Source organism: Oryctolagus cuniculus, chromosome 1 (assembly GCF_051225735.1).
Source record: "Oryctolagus cuniculus isolate XC-2025 breed Fujian yellow rabbit chromosome 1, ASM5122573v1, whole genome shotgun sequence".
NCBI lineage: Eukaryota > Metazoa > Chordata > Mammalia > Lagomorpha > Leporidae > Oryctolagus > Oryctolagus cuniculus.
This window is the reverse complement of record NC_142867.1, coordinates 45,595,086-45,612,119: the sequence shown is the minus strand read 5'-3', so window position 1 is coordinate 45,612,119 and position 17,034 is coordinate 45,595,086. Positions and strand designations below refer to the sequence as shown.

At 39.6% G+C, this 17,034-nt stretch overlaps 1 protein-coding gene across 2 annotated transcripts in view; it reads left to right on the top strand.

Annotated features, from left to right (window-relative positions):
* Positions 1 to 17,034, top strand: part of NELL1 (neural EGFL like 1) — a 1,050,155-nt gene that overhangs the window by 134,702 nt on the left and 898,419 nt on the right. The gene's annotated exons all lie outside the window — the stretch shown is intronic.

Genomic DNA, 17,034 nt, shown 5'->3' with positions numbered 1-17,034 from the left:
AGTGGAAGATGGCTCAAGTCCTTAGGCCCCTGTACCTATGTGGGAGACCCAGAAGAAGCTCCCGGCTCCTGGCTTCAGATTGGCCCAGCTCCAGCCATTACAGCCATTTGGAGGAGTGAACCAGTGGATGGATGATTTTCTCTCTCTCTCTCTCTCTCTCTGCCTCTCTGTAACTCTGCCATTCAAATAAATAAATAAATAAATAAATCCTTTAAAAAAACAAAAACAAACAGCCACAGTCACACCCAAACCTTGCTCCTAATAGTGTGCGGCTGCAATAGCATTGCCTGACCTCATTAGAAATGCATTTCCACAAGATGACTCACAGACTTCATAATGTTTGAAGGACATTTTTTAAAAACTTTTTAGCCAAAGTGAACTTTCCCTCTAGCTGTCTGGATAGGCTGGGCGGGTCAGGGATAAGACAAAGGCAGCTTCATGATAATGGGGGGTAGAGAAGGGTGGGGGTCAGGGTAGAAAGTTTCTTCAGGCCTCAGAAGGGATGATAGAGAAGGGGAACACAACAGGAATCAGGAAACACAGGATAAATAGGTTAATTTGGAAATGTGCTAATGCTGTTGGCAGGTGGTAGGACTCTGGGCATACTGGCTTTCTAAATTATTGACTGTGAGGACAAGCTCTGTATCCTGGAGCCATGTCGTTTCTACCCTCTGAACTACTGGAGACTGGGCTTCAGTGCTCCAAGTTTGCCCAAAATGAATTATTCTAAAATCAATTTACCTAACAGCCAGTTTACTTAATAATTTCCCCTAATGGGACTACTCACATAAAATCTGTGTTTGTGAAATTTATAACAGTTCACCTCTGATAGGAAGGTAAATAGGCTTTAGTCAAATTTGGTTTTAGATAAAGCTGCTTTAGGCAAATTTTCACTTACATATATTAACTCTAGACAAATTGACTTAAGATGAATTCACTGATCCAGGTGTCTTCTCCTGGGGAGGGGGCAGGGAACTCAGAATAGGTGGAGGTGGTGGCAATAACCTTCCTATAGGAACGTTTAGTCATTATTTCCACTGTCAGTGATACTGGCAGATGGAGGGTGCTTTGTACTGGCAAGAAGGCTGAGTGGCATCTTGCCACACCTGTCTTATTGATGGCATCTGAGAGTAGACATTTATCATCTAGCCCATTACCTGTGCAGGCGTCTCATTATGAACAATTGTTACTGCTTAGGAGCAGCTGGGTAACATCATCTAGGTTCGTTCCTTAGTACATTTCTCAGTGGCCCTAGGTATTGGTGGCAGATTCTTTACAATGCACATATTTAGCTTTGTACTTGTCAACCTGGGTGCCCTTTTCCCGGTGTGACTTAAACGGAACAAGGCTTTGTTAGAGAACCATGTTCCTTTCATTCACAGTACTTATCTGCTTCCAGTTTTACATTTATTAGTGTGATTATGTTGTTAACATCTGTTTCTTCTTCTGAACTGTAAGTTTTATGAACACATGGACCTCGTATGTTTTTGCTCATCATTGAGTCTTCAGAGTTTCACACTGGGGGCTAGCATCTTGTGGAGATTTAATACATGTTTTTGGAATAAATGAATTAATATATTAACCTCTTGTTTATGTTAACAGTAATAAATTATATGTGGCACACCTTATAGATGATAGTGATACATAAAATCTCTTTTGCATTGAAGTTGAGAATCATTATAGAAAATAAGAGTTTCCATTAAATAGGCAACACAGTAAAGCAACATAATTAAAAAATGATAAAACTATAATAGCTGACATCTGTTGAGTTATTATAGCATTCAAGTTATGATAAGTACTTTGCAATACAATATATTTCACAATATTTTATTGAGAGCTCAAGTCTTCCTAGTAGAAGCAGGCACAGGTTGCTAAACCATGTTTCCTAAGGTAGTCATATTCAGCCTTCAGAACTGTCGAGTTATCAGTATCCTGGACAGAGGACGACTCTACTCTGGGTCTGTCCAGTGTGTCTGTTTGCAATTCATGGTGACTGTCCTCACTCCAGTGCCTCTCTTTGCATATGATGCCAGTATTCTCAGGACTATTGTAAGTGGGTATTAGTTTCTGTTACAGGATAGATGTGTCTATATTGATCTTCATGTTTCTTTAATCCAGGAGAGTCTGGCTTAGGCATCATTGTGCTAACTTCATAGTTTTGATTAAGTCATTTAGTTTCTTTTTGACTTGCTTTCTTCACTAGTTAAATGAAGATAATGATAGAACCTCCTTTCACAAGGTTGTTCCAAGAATTCACTGAATTACTTGTGTATAAAGTGCTTTTCAAGCCAGTATGTGGTAAGACTTGAAAACTGTTAGCAATTATTATGAATATTGTCATTATTTAAATGGTGCTTTTACTGAATTGCCTCCTCAGTGAAGAACTTTTATTTTCTGTAACAATGATTCTAAATTTCAATGTCATAACCCTTTGATGTATCACAATCAGCTCTAAGATGTGCCACATGTAATTAGTTATTATTTATTTATTTAAGAAAATGTTTGCTTAAGCTCTACAATATGCTAGGCCCTATGCCAGACACTGGAGAAACAATGAAGAGCAAAAACAAAGTCCATGTTCAATATAGTTGGAGAAAAAGATATGAACGGAATATTGGAAAAATATATAAGCAGAAACAGAGATAACTGTGAGGTAAGGGAACACAGTAATATAACAAAATTCTGGCTACTGGTGGGGAGTGAATGCCAGTGAGGTATTCCTGGGGAGGTGACATTAAAAAAAAAAAGATTGATTTATTTGAAAGGTAGAGTGTCTTGGGGTAAAGGGTGGGAAGAGAAATCTTTCATCTGCTGGTTTATTCCCCAAATGCATGCAGCAGATGAAGCTGGACCAGAAGGAAACCAGGAACCTGGAACTCCATCCGGGTCACACACTGGGTGTCAGGGACTCAAGTACTTGAGCCATTACCTTCTGTCTCATACGCACATTAGAAAGAAGCTGGATTGGGGACCGGTGCCGTGGCTCACTTGGTTAATCCTCCACCTGCGGCACTGGCATCCCATATGGGTGCCGTGGTCTAGTCCCGGTTGCTCCTCTTCCAGTCCAGCTCTCTGCTGTGGCCCCGGAAGGCAGTGGAGGATGGCCCAAGTCCTTGGGTGCCTGCACCTGCATGGGAGACCAGGAAGAAGCACCTGGATCCTGGTTTCCGATCAGCGTGGTGCCAGCCATGGCGGACATTCGGAAGTGAACCAAAGGAAGGAAAACCTTTCTCTCTGTCTCTCTCTCTCACTGTCTATACCTATACCTGTCAAATAAAATAAAATAAAATAAAATAAAAAGCTGGATTTGATGCAGAGTATGCAAGACTTGAACTAGGCACTTTGATATGGGATACGGGCATTCCAATCAGTAGCTTAATTTGCTATATCACAACACCTACCCCAAGGGAGTTAGCCTTTAAAGTAAGGGATGAAGTATGAGAAGTTAAATAGATAAAGAATGGATGAAGATTATGGGGGCAAGTATGTTGCCATGGAGGAGCATGTTATGTTTGAAAACAAAACTGTTGGTATACAGACAGCAAGATGTAGACTGAGAAAACTGCAGTTGAAAAGATAGGAAAATGCCATAGCTTATGTAATCCAGAAAGCCATGTTTAAGAATTCTAGACTTAAAATTTAGATTTTAAGCTTGATAGTGGAGGTGGTTAGAAGGAGTTGGTAACATGATTGGATTTTTTTTTAAAAAGATTGCTATGGCTGTAGAGTGGATTGGAAGGGGCAGAGTGGATTTATCCAGATCAGATAGGAATCTATGTGGTTGTAAGAGATGATAGTAATTAACATAAGGATGACTGTAGTGGAGCATGGATAGTTATGGTAGATACCTAGGTAGATGGTAGATACCTAGGTATAGAAACAGTGGAACTTTCTGGCAAAGGGAAAGAAAGGAAAATGCTTACATTTCAGTTTTCTTTCTGATGTAGGCTATAATGGATGAGGATCAGATTTTGTGGAAAATCAGGAGCTGTTGAGAGGATAGTCATCTGCATTAGTATGCAGCTCAGAGTACTGCTCTAGACTGGAGATATAAATCTGTGACTCCTTTATGTAAAGAAGTACTCTGACATGTACCCTCACTCCAGGTGGTGCTGCTGATTTGAAGTGCTTTTCTGATCAAGGACTGGAATTAGAGGTACCATGCTAGAAAATTTGCATAGCCAGCAATGCCTGTGGGAATGTATTATACCTGTGAACATCATCTATCTATTTGTCACAGTAGAAAATAGTTAGAGAACCACCAGATTGTAGGAGAAGGCCCAGGTGTTAGAGCTTGGTTCTATGTACCCAGTGTACCCTCTTGGCTGCTACCCAACTCTTCTGCTATCTTTGTACACATCTTTAGTGCTAATTATGCTTGTCCTTTCTCTGTGACCTGAGTCTTCCAGATATATTTCTTCATCCACGTCTTTACTTTTTTCTACTTCCCTCCTGCAAAGTCCCTTCATGATGCCCCCTCTCTGATCTGTATAATTCTCCTAAATCTGTCTTATTTTTGACACTTTACCAGATCACTGTTATCTGCTTCTCCCCTCTCCCCTTAAAGGTCAAGCTTGTATTGCCCATTTTCCCATAAGTATTTGTTTTGCCTTATCAGTGACATGTAAATGCCTTGGAGAGAAGCATTTGTATTACAGCTCTTTGAATTACGCACTGCTTGTTACTTATTTCTCTTAATATTTAATGGTATCCCTTGTATGTGATTTTCAATCTTGTTTTCACAGGGTGTAAACCTGGCTTAGCCTTGAGCAAATGGGTTTTTATCTAGTTGAAATCTGGATTTGTGCTATAAAGAAGGTGATTTTAACTGAGTGGGAGAGTATGAATCAAACTAAAAATTGTAAGGATAAAAAGGAAATTGTGTATAAGGAAGGAAGATCTCTTTTTACATTAAGTAAAAAGAAAAGTATAGAGCAGAATAGTATGCTAGTAGTTGTGTTACAGAGGTGTATTAGTTATAATACCAAGAGCATGATCCATGATATAAAAACAATTAGTGTTAGATTTTTATTAAAGCTAAAATGGAGGTACAGATAACTCTTTGATATGCTGATTTCATTTCCTTTGGGTAAATTCCCAGGAGTGCAATGGCTGGGTCATATAGTAGATCTATTTTCAGACTTCTAAGGAATCTACATACTGACTTCCTTAGTGGTTGTTCACTCTCCAATTGTCTGCAATGGTCATATCTGTGCTGATCTAAAGCCAGGAGCCAGGAGCCTCTTCCAGGTCTCCCACATGGGTACAGGGGCCCAAGGACCTGGGCCATCCTCCACTGCCCTCCCAGGTCACAGCAGAGAGCTGGATTGGAAGTGGAGCAGCTGGGTATCAAATTGATGTTGCATGGGATGCCGGCACTGCAGGCGGTGGCTCCACCTGCTATGCCACAGCACCAGTCCCTTCTACTCACTTTTGATTTCCATTTGTATGGAATATCTTTTCACATCCTTTCACTTTCAGTTAGTGTATATCTTTGTTGATGAGGTACATCTCTTGTAGCCACCACATAGATGGGTCTTATTTTTAAACCCATTCAGCCAGTCCTGTGTCTTTTCATTGGACAATTTAGATTACTTACATTCATTGTTTTTATTGATAAGTAATGACTTGCTCATGCCATTTTTCTGTAAATATTCCTATTGGTTGCTTTGAATTTCCTTTTCAATTTTACTATGAGGTTTTCTGCCTTTGCATTTTTTCATGGTACTGATTGCATTTCTCTGTTTTTGTATGTAGCACATCCTTAAGTATAATTTGTAAAGCTGGCCAGGTAGTGACAAGTTTGTCAATTTCTGTTTGTAAAATTCCAAATAATTTATAATAAATACTCCACCCTGAAGAAAGTACAACATAACTCTCCACTGCTTAAGTGTGAGCTACATGTAGTAACTTCCTCCAGAGAGAACAGGAGGGGAGAGAAAACTGACAAACACTACATCAGTTAGGAGCTTGACACTAAGATGAACATCAATGGTGATATCATACAGTGTGTATTTTTGACATGATGTTATAGGAATTGCACTTCACCTTAGTGGTCTATCTCCCCCATACTCACAACCCAAGTATAATCACGAGAAAACATTATACAAATCCCAATTGAGGGAAATTCTATGAAACACCTCACCAGTACTCCTGAATACTGTCAAGGTCATAAAAAACAAGGCAAATCTGAGTTGGCCCAACCCAAAGGAGCCTGAGGAGACATGGCAACGAAATTTAATGTAATATCCTGGATAAGATTGTAGAACAGGAAAAGGATATTAAGTAAAACTTGGGAACTCTGAATAAAGTATGGTCTATGTACATAAAAGTGCATTAATATTGGTTCATTAATTAGGGTAAACTACCCTAATATGGAGATGTTAATAAGAGAGCAAACTTGTTGTGGGGCATATGGGACTTTCTGACTTATCTGCAATTTTCCTATAAATGTAAAGTTATTCTAAAAGAGTTTGTATGGGACTGGCATTGTAGTGTAGTGGGTTAAGCTGCTACCTGTGATAATGGCATCCCACATGAGTGCTAGTTTGGGCCCCTGCTGCTCCACTTCCAATCCAACTCCCCGCTAATGGCCTGGGAAAAACAGCGGAAGATAGCCCAAGTCCTTGGGCCCCTGCCACCTTTGTGGGAAACCCAGATGAAGCTCCTGGCTCCTGGCTTTGGCCTGGTTCAGCCCCATCTCTGTTGCAGCCATCTGGGGAGTGAATAAGTGGCTGGAAGATTCTCTCTCCCTCTTCTTCTCCTTCCCTCCCTCCTTCATTTCTTCCCTCCCTCCTTGTCTCTTTGTAACTCTGACTTTTAAATAAATAAATCTTTTCTAAAAAATTTTGTTGCACAAGACACAATGACATTATTTGTCTATCAGGAACATTGGGTACTGGACAGATAGATGTGCAGGATGGGAGAGAACTTTTGCTGAATTCTTTTCTAGTTATATTGACTAATTTATTTTTAAAACATGAGTAAGCAAATCAATACAATTTAAAAAAATATTCCTGTCTGTTAACAGTCATATTCCTTCTATTTAAGTCATTTTTAAAAAGAATTTAATTTGTTAAAAGGCAGAGAGAGGGAGACAGACAGATCTCCCATTTGCTAGCTCAGGCCCCAAATGTCCACAATGGCTGGGGCTGGGCAAGATGGAAGCCAGGTGCCAGTAATTCCATTTGGATTTCCCATATGGATGGCAAGAACCAGAATACTTTAGTCATTACCTGCTGATTCGCAGTGTATATGTTAATAGGGAGCTGGAATCAGGAGCAGAGCTGGGACTCAAATCCAGGCACTCCAGTATGGGCTGTGGTGTCCAAAGCACATATGAACTGTTGCACCAAATGTTTGCCCCTCTTTAAGTCTTTAGTGAAACCTTAGAAGTTTAGAAATTGCTGTACATGTATTGGCTTTTCCTGCCATTACAACTACAACAACTTCTATTGTTACCTTTGTTCTTATTTTCTTAAATCTTGATATTCATAAACTCTTAATTTTGAATTCCTGGAGGTCGAGAGCTATACGTTAAGCTCCAGATAAGATGTAATTTTCTGATTCTAAGCTCTTTGCTTTGGGCTCTATTCTTAAATATTTTTTAATTGAGTTTTTGTGCAAGCCCTGACAGAAACAAATAGTTCCTTTTCATTTTGTCCTAATAAATTTAGCTCAACGGTTGCTTTTACTTTTCTGAGGTGCTTTGTCTTTTCTCCTGGATCTCAGTGTCTGGGGGAGTCAGAGTATTCTTTCCTTCAGTGGGACCAGCATGGCTAATAGCATGAGGATTCTAAGACTTCATAGAACTGTTTTGAATGAATGTAAAGAGCCTGATTTTTACATTTAATTTAATAGTGAATGTTTTATTTTCAATAACAGGGGCAGTTTGTAATTGCTGTCACTACTAATCTCTTGCTAGATGTTTGCTAAGAGGATTGAGTACAGAGCTAATATGTAACTTTGCAATACAAATAAAATCACCAGGTCAAGTTGCAACAAGAGAAAGGGGGAGGGGCCAGCACAGTGGCATAGCGCGTAAAGCAGCGGCCTGCAGTGCCTGCATCCCTTATGGGTGCCAGTTTGAGTCCTGGCTGCTCCACTTCCAACCCAGCTCTCCATTATGGCCAGGGAAAGCAGTAGAAGATGGCCCAAGTCCTTGGGCTCCTGCACCCATGTGGGAGACCTGGAAGAAGCTCCTGGCTCCTGGCTTTGGATGGATGCAGCTCCAGCTATCGCGGCCAATTGGGGAATGAACCAGCAGATGGAAGACATCTCTCTCTCTCTGCTTCTTGTCTCTCTGTGTAACTCTTTCAAATAAATAAATAAATCTCAAAAAAAAAGAGAGAAAGGGGAAGACAAGCAACCCTTCTTTCTGAGAAAAGGCAGGATGTGTAGCTTTCAGCAGCATCGCACATCAGCAAGGCTATTTGTTTCCATGGATGCAGAAAGAGATAAGAAAGGGAGATCATAACCAATATTGGGCACTAAGCACCTTGTCTGGTGATTTACAAATGTTATGTCATTTTATTCTCAAAAGAAACCTGTGAAGTAAGTGTTTTGTTTTCTACTAGAGGAAGAAAAGGAGGCTTAGGTGAATGGACATGTTTTGCCCATGATCACATGTGGATTAAATATGTTGAGCTAAGAGTTGAACACAAGTTGGCTGGGTTCTGAAGCCCCTGTCTACCTGGCCTATTTTCCTGGTATTTATTTTCTTTCTACTCCAGCACTTTGCTCTGAATAAAGAATACAGAAGTTGGGAGTACCAGAAATTTGGCCAGATCAAATAAGACTTTTCTTTAACATGGCCAACTCTCTCTGTTGATTTGAGAGAGTACGTAGAGCTGGAACCAGGAAAAGATATTTGAATGCATGGAAGGAAGACTGAGGTAGCTATTTCCATTTTTGAAAACATGAAACTTGAAACCAAGATGTTGGGACTTAATATATAAGAACAATATTTGATTAATGAGAATGATAACAAAGTATTTCTTAGGTATTTATTTCTTTGTGTAGCTGCTGAAGCCATGAATTTAAAGATATAATGGTTTATTGATATCGTTACTTTTTTATAGAATACCATTTTAGCTTTATTATACATTGACAATTTATAATTGTATATATTTACGGGGTACCAAATGATTCATGAATGCAAAAGAGAATCATGAAATCAATCAAGTCAATACATCCATCACCTGAAATACTTAACATTTCTTTGTGATAAGAACATTGGAATTTACTCCCTGTCACTCACTGTATTCACCATGCTGTGCAACAGAACTGAAAAAACAAAAACACCTATATTCATCCTGTCTCACTGAGATTTTGTGCCCTCTGACCATCAACTCTCCATTTCCCCCACATCCTGGCTCTGTAACCACTATCCTGCTCTCTGCTTCTATCAGTCCAATTGTTTTAGATTCCACATATAAGTGAGAACATGTACTGTGTTTCTGTGCCTCACTTATTTCACTTAATATATTTTTCTCCACTTTTTTTCACGTGATTAAAAATGACAAATTTTCTTCTTTTTTACGGCTGTTGATATGATTTTATATACACAGAAAATCCCCACAGAGTTCACCAAAGCACTACTAGAACTAATAAAGCAAGATAATGAAGTTTCAGGAATTAAAATCAACACATAAAAATCAATAGTGCTCCTGTACACTAACAATTAGCTATCAGAGTTCCAGTTTTTATAAATTAGAAAAAAATGCATGGTTATACTTGTGTGGGGCTTTTTATAAGCAAAAAATTTGACACTTTGAGAAGATTTGTTCATCTGACCAGTAACCCCAGGCATTTAGTGGAGACACACCTAAATTACAGTTCTAGTTTTTAAAGATAAAAATCTGTATACCTTGAGTGTTTCAATTTATATTGATGTATAAAAAATACACCTAAACTTATGCTAGTAGATTGTGTGGGTCAGTAATTTGGACAAAGCCCAGAGGAATGGCATATCTCTGCTCCATAATACCTGTGGCTTCAGCTGGAAGGGCTGGACAGCTGGAGAAACCATCTGGAGGTGTTTTTACTCACATATCTAATGCTTCTACTGGCTCTTGGCTGGGATCCCAGTTGGGTTGTTGACAGGAGTACCTCCATATTGCCTCCCCAGTATGGTCTGGACTTCCTAACAGCATGGAAGCCTCAGGATAGCTGGACTCTTACAAGGTGACTCAAGGCTTCAAGCACAAGCATTCTGGTAAACAAAATTAGAAATTGCATTTAGAGTCTCAAACTTGGAAATCACCAAGCATTACTTTTGCCCTCAGAGAACTGACAAATCCACCCAAGATCAAGGGGTTGGGACATGGTTTCCACTTTTCAACAACAGGTGTCTCTGTGTGACATTGTAGAAGAACATGTGAAGTGGGAGGTATTGTTGTGACTCTCTTCAGTATGCTGGAAAGATTATTACACTACATAGTGCGAGTTATCTGTCACATGCAGGGCAGGAGGTGACTGTGTTCACGCCTTCTTCCATTTCTTTCTACTTATAGACTGACAATAGCTTTATGTCCATAGTTCATTTTTTCTCTTTTTTGTTGTTGTTGTTCCTAAACCTCTGTAATGAGTCAAGGTAGTCTAAGTATCAATGGATTATTATATCTCAGTTCAATTTTGTCTGTGTGAGGAAGGGAATCTCTGCTTCCTGCAGTCATTTAAAGACCCAGCCTTCTTCCATTGAGTGGTCCCTCTGCCCTTTAAGCCCTCAGCATCCTCCATTGAAGCATCTGCATCCAGCCTTTATCTACCCTCCCCTGTCTGCCTGGGCCTGAACATCATACACATCATCTCTGCTCACATGTCATTGGTGACAACAAGTCGTGTGACCCCTTCTAGGTGCAAGAGGACAGGGAAATACAGTCTAGTTTTGTGTCCAGGGAGAAGATGACTATTAGTTGTGTCTGCTCCATGTGCCGTCTTCCTTCCTGAAGATTGGTAAGGAGCCAGGAACCTGAATGTTGACATAAAAGTAAAAAATAGAATGAAATGAACTGGTCAACCAATTATTCAAGTTTATCACTTGTGAAGTAATTTATGAATTATAGGAATTTAGACCTGAGCTGGACCTTAAAGAGTGTTTAGTTTAATCATTTAAAATTATTTTTGGAAGTGGAATTCTTTTTATTCAAGTTAAATCTTAGGAGAAACTGCAAGTTATACAACAGGTGAAAGGATGTCTGTTATGGGTAAAAGAGGCTGTGGCTGCATGCCCTCTCTCTGCCACAGACTCTAAGGCCTTTCCAGATTCAGATTCAATCACTTTTTTTTTTTTTTACCAGATAAGTGAAATAATGGCACAAAGAGGCAAGAACATGAATTGACCAAAATCACATGGTTCATAGCAGGTGTAAGTTGAAATTCAAGTTTCAGTATCTGTATACTAGTGCTGTTTGCCCTATTATTTACTTAAAATTTTTGCTCTTGCCTCTTTTTCAGTGCAATTCCTTGAGACTCCTGTCCTGAGAAGGGACACAGTATCCTTGCCTAGTGCTTTTGGCTTTTTCTGTTCTTTATATCAACAGCGAGAGAAGGCTAGGGAGGGAAAGGAGTTTCAGTGGGAAATGTAGCCTTTCGCTCCAGAGTACTGAGATGAGCATAATGGTTCTGGCATGTGGGTCTGTAGGGGGATGCCTTGGCAGCATGGGGACTACAGTGGGAGGCTACCCAAGTGAACTTTAGCTTTCTTTGACCCTGATATGATCATGCCACTGCATCCCCAGAGTAACTCAGTGTGGTGGAAAGATTATGGGTCTTGGAGATAAGCAGACCTGGATCTGAATCTTAGCTGTTATTTGATTTCATACAAGGCACTGAGTCATTTTGAGTCTCAGTTTTCACACATACTATGAATATAATAACTGCTATTGAAGATTATTGGCAAACTTGGAGGTAATCTGTTTAAAATACTTGACAGAGTAAAAAGTAATGAGTGTTGCCACTGAGAGCAACCACCTTGATGTCTGCCAGACACAGATTCAAGTCATAGAGCTACCATCTATGACTGCATTAGCTGCAGATCTTTAATTCCTTACCTGTAAAATGAAGTAGTGCTTAAAAGTATGATCTCAGGTTGCTACATAAAGCATGAACCCTGGGGGCTGACAATGTAGCATAGCGGGTGAAGTCGCTGCCTGCAGTGCTGGCATCCCATATAGATGCTGGTTCAAGTCAGGGCTGCTCCACTTCCAATCTAACTCTCTGCTATGACCTAGGAAAGCAGTAGAAGATGGCCCAAGTCCTTGGGTCCTGTACCAGTGTGGGAGACCTGCAGGAGGCTCCTGGCTCCTGGCTTTGGATCAGCACAGCTCTAGCCATTGCGGCCAGCTGGGGGGTGAACCAGCAGATGGAAGATCACTCTCTCTCTCTCTCTCTCTCTGCCTCTCCTCTCTCTGTGTAACTCTGACTTTCAAATAAATAATTTTTTTTAAAAAAAGCATGAACTCTGAACTTAGGGTGCTCTTGTTTGAGTCCTAATCTTCTCTTATTTAATTATGTGGTTTAGGGCAAATTATTTCATCTCTCTATGCGTTGATTCTATACTCAATAAAACAGAAATGATAATACAGAGGTGGTAATTTTTAAGGTTGTTATGAAGATTAAGCAAGTAAATATTTGTAGAAAAGTGCCCAGCTTGTAGTCAGTGCTATATGAGTATTTGTAAAGCAGATAAATAAACAAATATCTCACTAATTTGTGGAAGGGATTATTTCGATGCGTAATATAATGACCTAAACATTGTCTCTCTGGGAAGGATAAGTATTCAACTATTAGCTATTATTATATAATTAATATTAGCCACATTGTTTTCATTACTATTGCTATGATGATCACTGATAACAGTAGAGTTAAACTTTATTGAGATTTTATAAAATTCTAGGTTCTGTGCTGGGAGAATGATTTTTTTCATCATTTGTGGGATTTTCAGGATTTGGGGAAAAGGTCCACCCAGGTATTCCCTATATATATATGTAGTGACTTATTTTTCCTTTGTAATAAGTAGCTGAAGCTCTGCCTGGTTTTCTCCTTGTCTCAAAAGTCCTCTTAGAGATACACATTGGGTAAGAGTATGCCTTTGTTCCCCAGATAAACATTGCCCTGCTTTCCTACCAGGCTGCCAGGAAGCAATTGTTTGGCCACTTTTGTAGGTGGTTGCTCCACTAACACTGGAGGTATTTGGGGTGTGATATATTTCTCAAATAGTCAGTATATATCCTGTAGAATAATTAGAAAAGAGGCTTTTTCAAACCTTTTTTTTTTTTTGACAGGCAGAGTTAGACAGTGGAGGAGAGAGAAAGGTCTTCCTTCCGTTGGTTCACTCCCGAAATGGTCGCTATGGCCAGCACTGCGCAGATCTGAAGCCAGGAGCCAGGTGCTTCTTTCTGGTCTCCCATGCAGGTACAGGGCCCAAGCACTTGGGCCATCCCCCACTGCCTTCCCAGGCTACAGCAGAGAGCTGGACTGGAAGAGGAGCAACCGGGACAGAACCAGCGTCCCAACTGGGACTAGAACCCAGGGTGCCGGCACTGCAGGGAGAGGATTAGCCTAGTGAGCCGTGGCGCCAGCTGAAAAGAGGCTTTTTCTACCTAACTTTTTGTCCTACTAATAAAATTGTGCTGGATACCATCTAGAATTAACTTGTACTGTTTTACCCTTATATACAGAAGCAACATATTCTTCCTGCAATAACCATTTTAATATTTTGAGTATATTATTCTTCAAGTCTACTCTATATTAAAAAATCTCAAAATAGGATACCTTGGTATCAATTTGGAGAAAATGATAAACATAATAATAAAAATATCTTGTTTGATTTGAGCTACCTATATTATTTGGAATTGTTGCTTCTGAATTTTATTTCAAATGTATAATGAAATTTAATTAGTCTATGATATGTGGCTTTAGCTCTTAGTAATACTTATTGGACCTAATATTAAAAGGTAGGCTTTGGGAAATTATTTATGCTGGTAGAGTCTCACTACCACTGAGGCAAGGGCTTGGTATAAAAAAACTCAGAGCTGTAGATGTAGGGTAGGAAGTATTTGCCTCCATAGCATCCTGTGTGAAAGAACTTGGGTTGTTCATCGATGAGAAGTAAGTTTGAACATTAGGATGCACTAATGGTTGTGCACAGCCCAGAGCCAAGCAGGTGATGGGGTCACTGCGTTTTGCATTAGATTACATTTGCCCATGCACCTTTATTCCTGGATGCTATATTGAAATGGAAAATCAGTCCATTTGACCAGGTGTGGAACATGTTGACCAGCATGGAAAAGGATCTCTGGATAGAGGAATGACATAATCCTTGGATCATAATTTAGATGAGGGGTGAAAATATCGAAAAAGAGTCTGAGGATGCTTGGAATGAAAAGGAAAAAAGTAACATGGAAGGGAATATCACTGCTGTTTCCAAATATTTGTAGGGTGAGCAGGCTTTTCTGGGAGCCATGGCAGTTCATTGGCACAGCAGACTTAGCTGAGGCCCAAGACCAAAGGGAGCAATGCTGCTCACAAAAGCTGGCCAGTAGTTTCATCACTCATAGTTGTTATCATCTCCCTACTGGACACCTAGGTAGACCCTCAGAGCACCAGGGTATTGTATAGTGAGGAGAATCAGATGTAGACTGCTCACGAGACACTAGTGTACGTTCACTTCTGATGTTCTTGCACTCTTGCCAGCACCACATAGCTCCTAGTCACTTCCTCAAGACATCAAACTTATGTTCCCTTCATCATGAACAGCTGGCCAGGAAATAAAGCAGCACGGGGTGTATTCTACAGTGCTTCTTAGACTTCAGTTTGCACATAAATCATCTTATTGAAATTCAGATTCTGATTCCCTGGCTGATGAGTGGGGTCCAATGGTCTGAGTTTCCATACATGCTGCAACAGTGCTGGTGGTTGGCCCATAGACCATACTTCGTGTAGCAAAGCTCTTTTACAAATTATGAGTCTTTCCTCCAGGTGCCAGCCAAATCCCATCAGGCCAAGAAAGTGAGATCACCTTCTCCAAGTTGGTATCAGAACTAGGCCTAAGTTCTTTATTAGCAGGGGGCTACTTTCTGGAAATATTGTCTTGTTTTCCTCCCAACCCTCATGAAACACTATTTTCCAGATGTCATTTAACCATGCAGTGTCTTTATCACCATGAAGGCCACTTTAGCCATTATCTAACTTAACGCTTCAAAAGCACATTATCTTGACTTTCAACCAAATTGAGATATATCACTTTTTTATATGCTCATGTTGCTGTCAGAAACTTTATCCTAAGATACAAATTTCCATTAGGGCAGATTTCTTTTCTCATAGCTAAATATTTGTGGCTACCTCAAGATAGCCACTTGCTCTTGTACTTTGTAAAGTGATCTTTAAATATGTGCTTGTAATATATTGAGCATTTGCTCAATGAGACCATAACCTCTGGTTAAATGCATTTGCTTCCCTTCCTGTGATTTCCTCAGGTCATCTTTATGTGCATTCCTAATTGGCATTGATTCAAGTCCTTTGAAAGTCTCATCCCTTCCCCAAGGAGTCACTTAAACTTCAAAATAAAGTTGTTGAGAGATTTCTCATGATGTTTGAATCTTGGTAAGACTGCAAGTATCAGATGATGCTACTTTCCCAATGTAGGAGCTGAATGGTCCTGGAAAGGTACTTAATATCTCTGTTGATTATATAAACTCATCTGTAAGAGAGCTATAATAATATCTACCTTAAAGAAATTAATTGGAATGATATTTATGTAAGCACTTATCATAGTCTTGGTATGAGGCAGCTACTCATTTAATGACAACTTCCCTTGCTCTTTAGGGTACTTTATAGCTTTTTTGGGGGGTAGGGGGAACACATATTTTATTTCTTCTTTAATTAGACTCAAAATATCTTGAGAATAGGATCAATATTTTAAATCCTCTTTTAGTCTTTTAGTATATGTTCAGTAAGTATGTGTTGAACAAATTAACGAATGACCAGATAGTCTCTATGGTTTTCTTGATTTTTAAGATCTCTGATTGTTTAATTTTTCCAGTATTCTGGATGGTTAGAGGAAATCAGAGCATTCTCCCAAAATATACTTGTTTTATGGTAAGAGGTTTCTTCATTTGCATTCTTACAGTGTATGTATTAAATTAATTATTACTAATAAGTCTGTACCTGTACCCAGTCACTGACTGCTATAGTATAAATAATCTCTTCATTTTTATGTCTTTAGGCCTGATTCTTTACACTGAAGCAAGAGAGGTAGGTGGGAAGCTGGTATTGGTTCTCCGCCTCTCATAAATTGCTCTCTTGGGAAGATTCCCTGTGAAAGACAGACAGGAAATATGCATTTGTTCTCTGACATGAGATTTGGGAGTCATGCATAATAGAGGCCAAGTTTCATGGTGTATCCATTTCACTCTCATGGAGGATCCATTTTTTCTTTTAGATTAAACATGGTCTGGATAGTGGGGTCAGGACAACTCAGTGGATTGAGGAAGCAGCAGGTCCTTCCAAATGTAGGGATTGAATCTAGTGTCTAAGTGAGGAGCTCCTGAGTTGTTTGTGTGAGTGAGTTGTTCTTCTAACTACCTGGTCATCATGTCCCTGTGATGGACAATGAACTTGTTAAAAGTGCACTAAGCATTAGACTTAAATCTGGGTTTCAATTCTGCATTGGGTGTGTTATTTAATCCTTGAATATCAGTTTTTTAATCTTTAGAAAGGGATAATAATACTGGTCTTACAGGATTTTGTGGGTGCTAAATTGGAAAATGTATGGGAAATGCTTACTGCAATGTCTAGCAATGAGATCAGGTCCAATGTTGAGGACACACTGCAGAAGAGAAGCATAGCCGACTAAACAGCTCTGCCACCTATGAAAGTACTAGTCCTGGTTCATGTCTGAGGAGTGTTGCAAAGTGAGACTGTAGTGGTGGTGTTAAAAATATCTCAGGGGTCTGGAAAACACGATGACACTCTTGGGAAAGAAAAACCTCAATTTGCATTTCATTTCAAGATAATTTGAAGTACTGATTC